Source organism: Ammospiza caudacuta, chromosome 3 (assembly GCF_027887145.1).
Source record: "Ammospiza caudacuta isolate bAmmCau1 chromosome 3, bAmmCau1.pri, whole genome shotgun sequence".
NCBI classification, from domain to species: domain Eukaryota; kingdom Metazoa; phylum Chordata; class Aves; order Passeriformes; family Passerellidae; genus Ammospiza; species Ammospiza caudacuta.
The window spans coordinates 50,284,267-50,299,284 of record NC_080595.1 but is presented as its reverse complement, the minus strand read 5'-3'; the positions used below and the strand labels follow the sequence as shown (position 1 = coordinate 50,299,284).

Genomic DNA, 15,018 nt, shown 5'->3' with positions numbered 1-15,018 from the left:
CTGGCATGGAAAGGTATGCTTGCTCAGTGCTACAGAAAATGATAATGTGCTTTCTGAAATGTGTTCTCTGATATGTCTCATTCCTGGGAACCCAGTGGTAAGTTTAACTTAACTCCAGTCAGAAACTGGAGAAAGAAATTGGGTCTCCTGACACTTACAGCTATTATTCCTTTCTTTCTGAATTAAGACTTTTCTCTAATCACTTTTTTCATATTATAGTAAGAATTTTAAAAACTACATTATAGATTTCAGAATTAATGCTTTGGGTTCTGCAAACTAAGACAAGTGTGGCTGAATAGGTCCTGTGGGGGTGGTCAGGAACACAAGGGACTGGTGCAAAATGATTAATCATTGGGCCCACAGTCACCAGTGACAACACTGCCACAGAGAGTGACTTCTGCCTCACTTGAGGTGGCAGAGAAAAATGAGAGGAACCAGAGAAGCATCTCTGTCTGACTAATGAGGTAATCTACAAATCTGCTGTCCCGTGGAGGACATGAGGAGAAAGCAAATTGCAGCCAGCAAAAACTCTCACAGAAGAAGAGATAGGAAAAAACCCACCTGAAACCATACACCACCCTTGATTTGCTTGTTGTTTTGTTTTATGAGGCTCTCCATGATTCCATTGTCAATGTGCAAATGTGTTTCTACTTTGAAAGTCATCTTTATCTAAGGTTTCAGAAGAGTCATAATGAAGTCATTATTAAGCAGAAAAGTTTTAGAAGACTCTTTGAAGAGGAAAAAAGTAGAATCATGGCTGCATGGAATTTTAGGCGACAATCTAGTTTGTCCTGACAGTAGGACAGGAATCTGTCTTCCTCAGAGGCAGTGCTTAAAGCTGGAGGAAGGAAAAGGGAAAGTTTTCTTGGTCAAATTGCCCAAAGCTAGGAAATTGAAATGGTGGTTTTGGAAAGAAGGAATTACTTAGCATTCACTGCTACAAAATACTTTACACATGGTCACACTTCTAGAAATCACTATAAAATTCTTCATTTTTGTTGTACAGAAATCACTTCCCTACAGCAATAGGAGGAAGAATAAGGAGGATCTGAGAAATACTTGCTGGCTCAAAAGAATTAAAACTGTGTGGCTGGGGAGTGCCAGGGCAAGTTCAGTGAAGGTGGGGCAGCGCAGTGCTCCACACCCCAGCCACTGGAGCCTCTGGTCCAGCTCCAAGTGGCTGTGGAGCCTCTGGCACATCAAAAGCCCCACCTGTGGGGCAGGACCAGAGCAGAGCAAAGGCTGTGAAATGGGTTTGCACCCTTGTGAAGTCCTACTGCCTCAGACATTATAGGAGCTGGGATTGTGTTGGGATCCAAGATACTCTTGCTTGCTTGCTTTCTTGCTTGCTTTTTTTCTTGCTTTCCAGAACTTCCCTTCCTGAAACTTCCCTTATTTCCATATTGTGCAAAGGAATACCATCATTTTTCAACCTCTGAGATGTTATTCTCATGTTAATATCATTTAGGTTACTCAAGGGAAGGTGTTTCTCACAAAAATTACCCTGAGAACATTTGAAGCTATTCTGCTCGGATCCTTTTTCATTTTTAATTTCTGTAATTCACTACCTGACTATCTACTATTAATATGGCACTACAAAAAGAAACATGGAAGGCGAAAGTAAAATTAGGATTGCAGCTCTTTCTTGGTGAAACATAAATGAATATATTCAAGTGTCTATATCTGTATATTGATGGTCTCTATGATTTATGCAATAGTTCACAAATATAGAGTAGCATAAAGCACCTTTTCTTTGCTGCACAAATTAGTAATAGCTTATTTTAAAATGTCATCTATTTACATTAATAAAGACTTCTTAAATCTAAAATAAAATTACTTATTTGAAGCTGCAGAATTTCTCCTTCCTTTAGACAAACATTCCATAAATAGTCTCTGGCCTGCTGTTATCTGTGGAAACAAATAAGTTTTATACTTTTCTCCAAAGTATCAGTGCCACAGAAAAGGAAGTGAATAGTATCAAAGATAGTATGGAATTATCTTTTGCATAAGACAGAATAAAATATGATAACTTCACAGAGCATGACAAAAGTTAAATTCCATCTTGTGGACATTCAGTTCTGCCCATTAGGAAGGAAAAGAAAAGGAAAAGCACATCCTCAAAGCCGAACAATCTTCTCAGCAATAAAGTTGAATGTCGTCTTTTTCTTTGAAGAATAAGAGTATCACTCAAATACCATCCACTCTGATAAGGTTGCAGACTTTAAGAAGAGCTAGTTGTCAGCCTCTTCAGCATCTGGAAAAGAATTGGCAGAAAAACCCCTTCTCTAAGACTCTGAGTGAATGGAGACAGCAGAGGGGAACAAAAAGGGGCAGAGCCTCTCCTTGTTCTTGAGTTTTACAGTAATGCTCTATTTTGAACTCACTCATTCACAGCATTGTAAATATCATTATCTGATCATGGTGTTTTCAGCTGGCAGGCAGAAATATAGCTGGGGAATTCTGCTTTTGATTGGCGTGCTCCACCGCAGACAAAAGTTTGTGCTGAAATGACATTGAGTAGTTTAAATTATATCATGTATTTTCCCCTTAAATAAAAAAAAGTATAATATAAGTAGATATTTTCAGCTTATTTTGTTCATATGCATGTGTAAGATACCTAAAAACCTCTTTTCAAGAAGTCATCTAACATAGCTTTAGCAAACAATGATATGATAAATCATAAAAAATTTAAATGTATGATACAGGAAAGGTAAATTCACACATTTTCAAAAAATAAAGCAGATATAAACCTAGAGTTCCTTGTTCAAGCTGGAAATAAACAGTGCTGCCAATTAATGTTCTAACATCTATAAACTTGCTGATCAAGTAACGTGAAAATCTGAACACGGGCGGAGAAACAAGATAAGTCTCTCCTGATTTAATGACTTGGAGAAATTTATCTAGGTGGACCAAGGGGGGTGTAAAGTGCAGAAAATATTTGAACTTTAAGAGCTGTGACTGACTATAAATTTCTACCTGTTGCTTTAACAGAAACTCTATATCTCTTGCACTGAAAAGGTACTGGAAAGATGGGAAAAGACTGTGCAAAAGCCCACTACCTGCATGAGGTACAAAGGCATCTATTGGGTTTTGATTCCCAGCCACATTGTATACACACATATTGTGTGCTTTGTGTTAAGCCAAAGCCCCTCAAGCTGCAGGTTATATAAAATATGGCATTTAAACATGAACACTCTTATATGGTGAGAGCTGAAGTTTTTAAAGGAATACCTTCCAAAACTTTGGCTACAAAAGCAAAAAAACCTAACAAGTCCAAGTTGCTTAACTTCCATCTCCAGACAAGAGCAGGGCAAGATTTTACCTTCCATTCCCAAATGGAGGCAAGACAAGGCAATGCAGGGGGCTTACCTCCCATTTCCAAATGGCTCTGGAAAGGCGAGAAGGAGAGCAGGAGCCTCTGCACACAGGAGAAGAGGGGAGGAGCCTCACCATACTGGAAAAGAAAGGACAGAGGAGGAGGGGAAGATGCTTACATTGCATTGCCAAGTGGCTCTTGGTACTTGAGGAGAGGGGCAGGGTTCTCAGCTTCCATTCCCTAATGGCTCTTCATACTTGAAGAGCGGAGACAGGCATGGTTGTCAACATCCATTTCCAAATGGCTATAGGCAGTTGAGGAAAGAATCAGGGCAAGGTTCTCACCTTCCATTCCCAAGTGGCAAGGCAAAGAGAGGTGAGGTGCAGTGCTTACCTCCCATTTCCAAATGGCTCTGGAAAGGATAGGAAGAGAGCAGGAGTGGCTGCACACAGGAAAGGAGAATATGAAGCACTCTATAGAGGAGAGGACAGCAAATGAGAGGAGGGAAAGGTTCTTACCTTCCATTGCCAAATGGCTCTTCATTCTTGAAGAGAAGGGAGGAGAGGGACAAGGGTGTTACCGTCCATTTCCAACTGGCAACTGGTACTCACAGACAGGAGAGCAGTAAGGTTCTTACCTTCCTTTTCCAACAGGAAAAATTTACTGAAGGTGAAGAGGGGGGCAAGGTTCTTACCTGCCATTTGCAAATGGCTCTTCATTCTGAGGAGAAGGGAAGACAGGGGAAAAATTCTAGCCCCTGTCCTTCCTTCTCTTCAAGTATGTCACCATTTAGGAAAAGGAAGGTAAGAATCTTGTTTCTCTCCTGTCCTTGAGTACCAATTACCAGTGGGAAATGCAAGGTAAGAACCTTGCCCCACTCTTCCCATCTCCTCAAGAATGAAGAGCCATTGGGGAATGCAGGTAAGACCCTTGCCCATCTCATTCCTTTTCTTCAAGTATGTCAGCACTTGGAAAAGGAAGGTACCTTATCCCTCTCCTATCCTTTAGTACAAACTGACTTTTAGACAAGGTAAGAACCTTGCCCCTCCCTTGTCCTTGAGTACAAATTGCCTTTTAGAAATGGAAGGTAAGAATCTTGCCTCTTTCTTCTGTTCTCTTCAAGTATGTTGCTATTTGGGAATGGAAGGTAAGAACATCTCCTCTGCTCTTCTTTATTATGAAGACCCATTTAGAAATGGAATGCAAGAATCTTGCCCCTCTCCTTCCTTCTCTTCAAGTATGTCTCCACTTGGAAATGGAAAGTAAGAACCTTGCCACTCTTCTCAAGTTCCAAAAACCATTCAGAAATGGAAGGTAAGAACCTTGCCCATTTGCTGTCGAGTATAAGTTGCTATTTGGTAATGGAAGGTAAGGACCGTGCCCCTCTCTTCCCTTCTCCTCAAGAATGAAGAGACATTTGGGAATGGAAGGTAAGAACCTTGCTCCCCTCCTGGTTTTGAGTACAAATAGCTATTTGGAAATGGAAGATAACAACCTAGTCCCTCTCCTCCCTTCTCTTCAAGGATGTCTCCATTTGGAAACGGAAGGTAAGAATGTTGCCCCTGTGCTCTCCTCAACTGTCAAGATCCATTAGGGAATGTAATGTGATAATTTTGCCCATCTATTCTCCTCAGGTATGAAGAGGCACTTAGGAGTGGAAGGTGAGAACCTTGCCCCATTCTTCTCTTCTCTCCAACTGCCAGGAGACTTTTGGGAATGGAGGTTGGGAACCTTACCCTTCTCTTCTTTTCTCCACATTGATAAAGAGGCATGGGGGAATGGAAGGTGAGGACCTTAGTCCTTTTATCTATTCCCCTCAAGTACGACAAGACATTTGGAAATGGAAGGTAAAATCCTTGCCCCTCTCTTCTCTTCTTTAAGTTCATATCGCCTTTTGGAAATGGAAGGTAAGAACCTTGCCCTCCTGTCCTGTCCTCTCCTTTACGGAGGGCTTCCTTCTCTCCTCTCCTGTGTGCAGAGGCTCCTCCTCTCTTCCTCTCCCTTTCAGAGCCATTTGGAAATGGGATGTAGAGCCTGGCTTCACCTCGCCTTGCCATTTGGGAGTGGAAGTTTAGAACATAGCCCTGCTTCTGTCGTTCACTGCCAAGAGCCATTAGGAAATGGAAGGTGAAATACATGCCCCTCTCCTGTCCTCAACTGTCAAGAGCCATTAGGGAAAGTAACGTGAGAACCTTTCCCATCTCCTCTCCTCAGGCATGCAGAGGCACTTAGGAGTAGAAGTTGAGAACCTTGCCCCATTCTTCTCTTCTCTCCGACTGCCAGGAGACTTTTGGGAATGGAAGTTGGGAACCTTACCCTTCTCTTCTCCACAGTGATGAAGAGGCATTGGGGAATGGAAGGTGAGGACCTCGCCCATATCTCACTTCTAAAAGGAAAGGTAAGAAACTGGCTTCTCTCCTGTCCTTGAGTACCAGTACTGCAAGGTTCTTATCTTCCTTTTCTAAAAGGTAATTTCTACGCAAGGACAGGAGAGGGGAAAAATTCACACCTTCCTTTTGCAAATGGCAATGTGTACTCAAGGAAAATAGTGGGTCAGAGCTATTTCCTTCCATTGCCAAATGCTTTTCCACAATTTCCTAGAAGTGAGATATGGGCGAGGTCCTCACCTTCCATTCCCCAATGCCTCTTCATCACTGTCCATTCCCAAATGCCTCTTGATAATTGAGGAGAAGGGTAAAGAGGGGCACAGTTCTTAGATTCCATTACTAAACACCATATTATACTTGACAGCAGCTGAGAAAGGTTCTTACATTCCATTTCCAAATGTCTCCTAATACTCAAGGACAGGAAAGTGTCAAGGTACTTACCTTCCATTTCTGAATGGGTCTTGGAACTTGAGGAGAGGAGACACGCAAGATTCTTACCTTCCATTTCCAAATGGAGTCATACTTGAAGAGAAGGGAAGAGAGGGGCAAGGCTCTTACCTTCCAATTCCCACTGGTGATTGGTACTCAAGGACAGGAAGGAGGCAAGGTTCTTACCTTCTATTTCCAAATGGAGACACACTTGAAGAGACAGGAGGAGAGGGAAAAGGTTGTTACCTTCCATACCTGTTGAAGTGAGGGGGAGAACGACCATCCTATAATGCATCGAACTCCAAGTTTATTGATCGATCAGTCACTTTAAATAACAGTGTTAATTAACTTCATGCATATTCCAAAATCCAGGTTTACGATAGGCTAACAGAGAAAACTCTAACCACTCCTTTTGTTTTACAATACCGTTGATTGTTTACATCAAACAAAATCAGTGTTCTCACTGTGATACGAACGGTTCTCAAAACTTCCATAACTGTTCCCAGGGTGCCATCTTTTCCCAGAGAGGATGTTACCTTTGTTATGGGAAGACTGCCTGAGAACTTTATTGCTTATACAAGGATGCCTGAGAGAGACTAATTGTTTATAGAAGTCAGGCTGGAAACTGCTTTGAAACTGCTTCACAGCTACCTGTTACTTTTCTCTCAGCTGCATGGCTTCGTGGCCTTTTTCTTTAAGCCATACTTGAACTAAACTCCCGACATTTCCCCCGTCTTTTTCTTTAAAAGAAAGGAGGTTAGTTTGCCACATTTTCTCTATCATCCTACTAACCATCTTTTGGATACAGCTACAGAAACAAGGTAATATAAGTAAAAGCAATAAGAGTACTCCTAATATCCCTATAGCATATGTTATAAGGTTTCTTAGCCAGGGTCCCAATCCGAAACTTTTAAGCCACCCATCAATACCTAATCCTTCTTCTTCCTTAAGCTTATTAAGTCCTAGCCGTAGCTCTTTTATCTTAGCATGAATAGATACAGAATGATCAGATAAATTCATGCAACACATTCCTTCAAACTCTTCACACCCATGGCCTTGAGCTAATAATAAGAAATCTATAGCAGCTCTATTTTGTAGAACAGCGTGATTAACACTTTGTACATCTGAAGTTAACATATCTAATATCTGTGAAGTTTTATTTAGTTCACCCTTAGCCCAACACCCTATTTGTTTTGCTAGAGTCAATGCTTTGCTTGCAGCACCCCAGGGTAGGAAAGCTGAAACCATCACTTGTTTAAATTTACTCCAGAACCACGGATCTCCTATTTGACTACAGTCCAAGTCATGTAAGCTACGCTTTTGCCTGCTTACCTGATGACTTAATTGCATCAGCACAGATATATTAGGGTGAAATAGTGATAACTTGCCTAAATAACAAGGTCCACCCTGAGGTTGAGCAGGTATACCATTCCAGGCTCTATCTCCGCAAATTAGAAATATTCCTGTAGGTAATTTCTTAGGTGTCATGATGCTAGAGCCTTTACAATGGTTGTAGAGTTGTTTAGACACTATGTTTGGCTTTAGAGCTGAATCCAGAGTAGCCCATGTTTGTTTATATGGATTCATCTTTTGAGGATTAGAATAATCAAAGCTAAACCATCCACTGTTGGAAGTGCTGGCCATGCTAGCATTTGCACTTCCAAAAAGCTCCAACTCCTCAGGTGGAGAATGCAAAGGAGTATTAAGTGATTGAATTAACAGACATTGTTGGTAGCCATCACTCTGACTGGCAGTATACCCTTTCTGTGCAGGCAATTTAATATTTACCATACTGTGCATACATAAGGCACGGTTATTAATAAAACTGCAGAATTCTAGAGGAGACCATACTGGGAGTCCTACCAAACAGGTTCGAAAGGGGTTGGTAACTCCTCCAATGCTGAGACAAAGCGAAGTCTGATTAATCTGCCTAGCAAGTGTTAGCCATACATTATTTCTAGGTTGACTAAAATGTGTTAACTTAAATTCTTCAGCTACCACTACACTAAATAATATAATAAAAGGAAACCTCATTTTTCTGGTTTTACTTTGACCTTCTTCTTCTTGTCAGTTTTTAACCTTTAACCCTTTTCAAAATACACTGTACCTCCCACCGATAATAAGCCAAGATTTTCTGCTCATGCGACTCATAAAGATCTAAAGCTGAGGCAGTGTTGAGTCCTGTTGCATTTCGTAGAGCCCACTCCCAATTATATTCCCAGTTATGTCTATGATTACAGGTATCACACCATAAACGAGAAAGTGACAACTGATCCACCCAAAAGGTCTCATCACAACCTCCACAACACAGTGCAACCCAAGCAGCACAATGTGGGCTGTGACATTCAAGGCAGTTCTCTTTTGCCGATCCTTTTATATGGAAAGATGATAATGATTCAATAATGTCAATCAGTTCCCCGGTCGTCCGGCAACAGTGTTTTATCCCAAAGGGTTAAAACCACCCTCAGCTGAGCCACAATGTCCGGCCTTATCAGGCATTGCACGGTAGGTGGTAATTGGACTAAGAAAAGAAAGCTGTTAGCTGTTTTCATTTATATGAACCTGGAGAGGAGGTGAATGACAAGTCTGAAAACGATCCTTTCTGTCCATGAGATTTTCACATCCACCTCTTCCCTGGGTTTCTCAAAAATGTTCAAAATCAGTTTTATAGTCTGTAATCCTTTAGTCATTTGGCTGAAATGGCATCAGCTGGGCGATTCTCAGTCCTTTGTTGATTTGGAGTGGTGAGAAAGTAGTATGTACTTGAAGCACTTAAAATACTTAACTTAGCAGACTTATTTTCAAATTAATAGAACTTAACTGGCTTCAAAATTCTATGGGCTAACTGTGCTACACTCTTTGCAACATAAGAATAGGCAATTCTAATAACTAAATAGTATTTTCAGCTAGCAAGGTTTCTCTGATGTTTACAACAACACTTTGAACACAAGTCATAAAACAAACACCTATCCTAAAAGCATAAATCTATCTAACATCACTTAAACTTAATAGCACTTATACTTAAAATACTTAAACTTAATAGAACTTAACATTACTTAAACTTATCTTTAAACTTAATAGAATTTTAAATCAACAGAACTTACATGTAAAATCTCTTAATTCTAACAAAACTATAACAAAATCTAACTGATTTTAGACTTATTTGTAAATAATGTAAGATCAAACTTAACAGAATCTAACTTATCTTAAACCTAATATGATTTAACCTTAACAGACCTCGAAACTTAACAGCAAATAAACTTAACAAACTTAACCTTAATAGTATTTAGCATTTAATTTAACTTAAACTACTTAATAACAGATAAAACTTACTATAGACATAAAATATAGCATTTACTATAACTTACTTACAGGCCCGATTCTAAAATATTAAGCTAAAATAACTTTGTTCACGTGTTTGCTATAGCATTTCTATATCAAAAAGCACACTCACAACATCTCACTCATACAATCAGTCTAACATATCTTAACATTTTTAAACTTTTCAAAATATAATTCTAGAGTCTGATGTTCCACTGACTGAGCCATCCGGGCTTCTGATGTTAAAGTCTCTGCCAATACAGGTGATTTCAAGACAGCAACCAATGCCGAGCCAAACCGGCCGAAATTTGACCCATGCATACAGTACGCTGATTCCTGTTTCACAGTCTCTGCCAGGAAAAACTAAAGTGCCTTTAACTTTCCTTGTTTACCATCACTTGTTTCTTAATTTCAACAGGGATCTTTTCCTTTTGTTGACAAAAGTTACATCCATTAGGCTGTTAGGTCTTAAACTGAAGCTTTTGCCGGCTGTGGGGGGAGGGAGAAACGCTCCCGCTGCAAAAAGCGCTCCAGTCCCGCGGTGCGTGTGTCGGAGCGGGCGAAAACTCCCCCCCCTGCGCTGGGCTCTTTGTTTACTCGCCGGCAGGCTGACTCCGCTGCAGGCACCGCTGCACCCGTGGCTGCTCCCCCCGCGGCGGCTTCGCTCTCTCCCCGCGGCGGCTTCGTGTGGTGTCGGGTTGGAGACAGAAGAAGGTGCCGATGCTGCAGCGATGACTTCTGTTGGTGCCTGGTCGTCCGAGCGGCATTTTTGGGCCCATATTATTTGATTTGCAAATGCAGCTGACGCTTGGTGAGGTGCAAGAGCAGCTAATACCTGACTCTGAGAGGACTTTGCCTGTTCTTGCAAGCCTATTCCTGACGTTGATTTCTGTTTGATCGCATCTACCACAAAAGCCTGCTGTCCCGTAGATATGAGGGCCATCTTCTCTAATGCCTCTTCTATAGTCCAATTAGTACCTAGGGTGTTAAGTACTCTCCTATTAGTAGAATTACAATTTCGGAGAGCACACTCCCTGAGCAATACTCCCCTAAGATATTTTGGCACCTCAGCTCTTTCAATTTCTGCAGCAACCTTGTCAATAAAAGAGCTAAATGATTCCTCTCTGCCTTGCTTGATTCCTATATATATAGGTCTCTCTTCTGGTTCCTTTACCCTTTCCATCGCGAGTCTGACTAACCTTATTGCCTCCCGGCACTTCTCTTGACCTATTAAGGCTTGTGCCTCAGGACGAAAGAAAGGTCCCAGACCCATAAGCTCACTAACAGTGACGCCATGGAGACGGTCACCCTGCTGCCTTTGTACTGCCACGCACTCGCTAACGAGCGCTTGCCAATGAGCATTAAACAGCAATTGCTGATGTTGGGTAAAGATTAATTTAACTATGCCACGACAATCATTAATAAGAAGAATACTGGTGTCAAAAATATAGTCGAGCATTTGCTTGGCTGGTTCACTTTTAAAGCCAAACTGGCTAACAGTAGCTCGCAACTGAGATAACATCTTCCAATCTAAAGCACTAATTGTCGCTTGCATACCTCCGCCAGCCTGGGGGGTGAAAATAACCGGACAAGCCAGTTCGCTCGCTAAGCTTATCAACTCCTGGTCTCCCTTCTCCATTGCATCTTTGGCAAGAGCTGCCCACGCATCCCGTCTTTCCCGTGCAATCATCACCGCTCGATCGTTTTCCAACCCAGGGCTCTGATTACTTTTCGGGAACGGGACACACGTTTGTGGCCCTGGCTGCTGCGATGCAAGCAATACGGGAGACTCAGAAGTGCTATGCGTAGCCTGCGGCGAAGCGGGCAATAAAGCACCCTGCGGAGCACCCTGCGGAGCTTGGCTCGTCAGGGGGGGCTGGCTCGTTAAAGGAGGCGGTAGAAGCGGCGCAGAGGGTAGTAAAGCGCCCTGTGGAGCCTGGCTCGGCGCCTGGCTTGCCGAGGGAGGAGGCGAGGTCGGTAATGAAACCGTCCTCATTGCAGGGCCGAGAGGAGTCCCCGACTCTTTATCAAACTCCCTCTCTTGATCGTATTCTTTATTACGATCGTGAGCGGCAGTAGCCTGATAGGCAGCCCTCTTTTCCGCCTGAAACTGCAACAGTTCGTTATTAATAACCCGCCATAATTTACCCATTTTCCTAGCAGTTTTATCATCGTCTAACGTAGCCTGCCATAATATATCACCAAATTTACGCCACTCCGACAACTCGTGAACCGTGTGGGGATTCACAAAGACTCCCCTTTCCAGACCATAAGCCAAAAGACCTTGCAATTCTTTCTGTAAGTCTATACCCTTAATTTGCCTTTTTTGCAAAAATGTAATAAAAAGTTCATATGCGGCTTGTCTTTCCATACCTCTTTTTAAGTGCGCACTTTCACCTAGCAGCGTATTCCAAGACTTCTATGCCGCACGTATCAGCTGTCCCATCTAATTATGGTCGCCAGGGCACGGCGCGTATCGGCGGTTTTCTTTTTTCCTCCGCTTTAATTTCGCGCTTATTGCCGCTCCCGCTGCTTCGGAGCCTGAACCATTCCTCACTTATCCTTTGGTGTTCGCAATCCCCGTGATGGCCGCGATCGTCGTGGTGTCCGCTATCACGTCCGGGTGTCACCAATTTGTTGAAGTGAGGGGGAGAACGACCATCCTATAATGCATCGAACTCCAAGTTTATTGATCGATCAGTCACTTTAAATAACAGTGTTAATTAACTTCATGCATATTCCAAAATCCAGGTTTACGATAGGCTAACAGAGAAAACTCTAACCACTCCTTTTGTTTTACAATACCGTTGATTGTTTACATCAAACAAAATCAGTGTTCTCACTGTGATACAAACGGTTCTCAAAACTTCCATAACTGTTCCCAGGGTGCCATCTTTTCCCAGAGAGGATGTTACCTTTGTTATGGGAAGACTGCCTGAGAACTTTATTGCTTATACAAGGATGCCTGAGAGAGACTAATTGTTTATAGAAGTCAGGCTGGAAACTGCTTTGAAACTGCTTCACAGCTACCTGTTACTTTTCTCTCAGCTGCATGGCTTCGTGGCCTTTTTCTTTAAGCCATACTTGAACTAAACTCCCGACACATACCCAACTGGTGACTTGTACTCCATGACAGCAAGGACCTTACATTCCACTTCCCACTGGACATTGTTACTTAAGGGTAGGAGAGAAGCAAGGTTCTTCAATTCCTTTTCCAACAGGAAAATTTTACTAAAAGCTTAAGAGCGGGGGGAGATCCTTAACTTCCATTTCCAAAAGGTGATCTGAGCTTGAGGGGAAGAGAAGAGAGGGGCAAGTTTCTTACCTTCCATTTCTGAATGTCTCGTCGTACTTGAGGGGAATAGATAAAAGGACTAAGGTCCTCACCTTCCATTCCCCAAAGCCTCTTCATCATTGTGGAGAAAAGAAGAGAAGGCTAAGGTTCCTAACCTCCATTCCCAAAAGTCTCCTGGCAGTTGGAGAGAAGAGAAGAATGGGGCAAGGTTCTCACCTTCTAGTCCTAACTTCATACCTGAGGAGAATAGATGGGCAAGGTTCTCACGTTACATTGCCTAATGGCTCTTGACAGTTGAGGACAGGAGCAGGGCAAGGTTCTAAACTTTGACTCCAAAAGGGCAAGGCGAGGCAAAGCCAGGCACTACGTCCCATTTCCAAATGGCTCTGAAAGGGAGAGGAAGAGAGGAGGAGCCTCTGCACACAGGAGAGGAGAAAAGGAAGCCCTCCGTAAAGGAGAGGACAGGAGAGGAGGGACAGGTTCTTACCTTCCATTTCCAAAAGGTGATTTGAACTTTGAGGGGAAGAGATGAGAGGGGCAAGGGTTTTACCTTCCATTCCCAAATGTCTCGCTGTAGTTGGGGGAAAGAAAGCAGAGGGGCAAGGTTCCTACCTTCCTTTACCAAAAGGTGATTTGAACTTTAGGGGAAGAGAAGAGAGGGGCAAGGGTTTTACCTTCCATTCCCAAATGTCTCGCTGTAGTTGGGGGAAAGAAAGCAGAGGGGCAAGGTTCCTACCTTCCTTTACCAAAAGGTGATTTGAACTTTAGGGGAAGAGAAGAGAGAGGCAAGGGAATTACCTTCCATTTCCAAATGACTCATTGTGTTTGAGGGGAAGCGATAAGAGAGGCAAGGGTCTTACCTTCCTTTTGCCAATGGCAATCTGAAATTGAGGGGAAGAAAAGAGAGGCACAAGGGTCTTACCTTCCATTTCAAAATGGCAATTAGTACTTGAGTGGAATAGAGGAGTAGGGCAAGGGCCTTACCTTCCATTTCAAAAAGCTAATCTGACCTTGGGGGAAGAGAGGAGAGGGGCAAGGTTCCTACCTTCCATTTCCCAGTGTCTCATCGTACATGAGGGGAAGAGAGGATAGGGGCAAAGGTCTTACCTTCAATTCCCAAATGGCAATTTGAACTTGAGGGGAAGACAGGATGGGCAAGGGTCTTACCTTCCATCCTCAAATGTCTCATAGTACTTGAGGCAAAGAGAAAAAAGGGGCAAGGGTCTTACCTTCTAATTGCAAAAGTCTCGTCGTACGTGAGGGGAAGAGAAGAGAGAGGAAAGGGTCTTAGCTTCTCTTTCCAAAAGATGATTTGAACATGAGGGGAAGAGAGGAGAGGGGCAAGTTTCTTACCTTCCTTTTCCAAAAGGTGATTTGAACTTGATAGGAAGAAAAAAGAGGGGCAGGATCTTACCTTCCATTCCCCAAAATGTGGTCGTACTTGAGGGGAAGAGAGGAGGGGCAAAGGTCTTACCTCCTATTTCCAAATGGCAATTGGTACTTCAGGGGAATAGAGAAGAGGGGCAAGTTTCTTACCTTCCATTCTCAAATGTCTCGTAGTACTTGAGGTGAAGATAAAAGAGGGGCAAGGGTCTTACATTCCATTTCCAGATACCTTGTCGTACTTGAGGGGAAGAGAGGAGAGGGGAAAGGGTCTTACCTTCCATTCCCAAATGTCTCATAATACTTGAGGCGAAAAGAAAAGAGGGGCAAGGGTCTTACCTTCCATTCCCGAATGGCGATTTGAACTTGAGGGGAAGAGAGGGGGGGCAAGGGTCTTACCTCCTATATCCAAAAGGTGATCTGAACTTGAGGGGTAGACATGACAGGGGAAAGGTTCTCACCTTCCATTTCAAAAGATGATTTGAACTTCAGGGGAAGAGAAGAGAGGGGCCAAGGTCATACCTTCCGTTCCCCAAAGTGTGGTCGTACTTGAGGGGAAGAGATGAGAGGGAAAAGTGTCTTACCTCCCATTCCCAAATGGCAATTTGAACTCTAGGGGAAGACAGGAGGGGCGAGGGTCTTACCTTCCATTTCCAAAATGTGATTTGAACTTGACAGGAAGAAAAGAGACGGGCAAGGGTCTTACCTTCCATTCCCAAATGGGGATTTGTACTTGAGGGGAAGACAGGATGGGGAAGGGTCTTACCTTCCATTTCCAAATGTCTCGTCATACTTGAGAAGACAGGAGAGAGGCAAGGGTCTTACCTCCTATTTCCAAAAGGTAATCTGAACTTGAGGGGAAGAGAAGAGAGGGGCAAGTTTCTTAC

General features: G+C 42.8%; 1 long non-coding RNA gene across 1 annotated transcript; it reads right to left on the bottom strand.

Moving 5' to 3' along the window:
• Positions 1 to 1,659: 1,659 nt before the first annotated feature.
• On the bottom strand, positions 1,660 to 3,456 carry LOC131556111 (uncharacterized). The gene is made up of 3 exons (XR_009274571.1): positions 3,370 to 3,456; positions 2,385 to 2,502; positions 1,660 to 2,254 (listed from the first exon to the last, which is right to left on the bottom strand). It is a non-coding gene; the product is annotated as an uncharacterized LOC131556111 (long non-coding RNA).
• Positions 3,457 to 15,018: the final 11,562 nt, after the last annotated feature.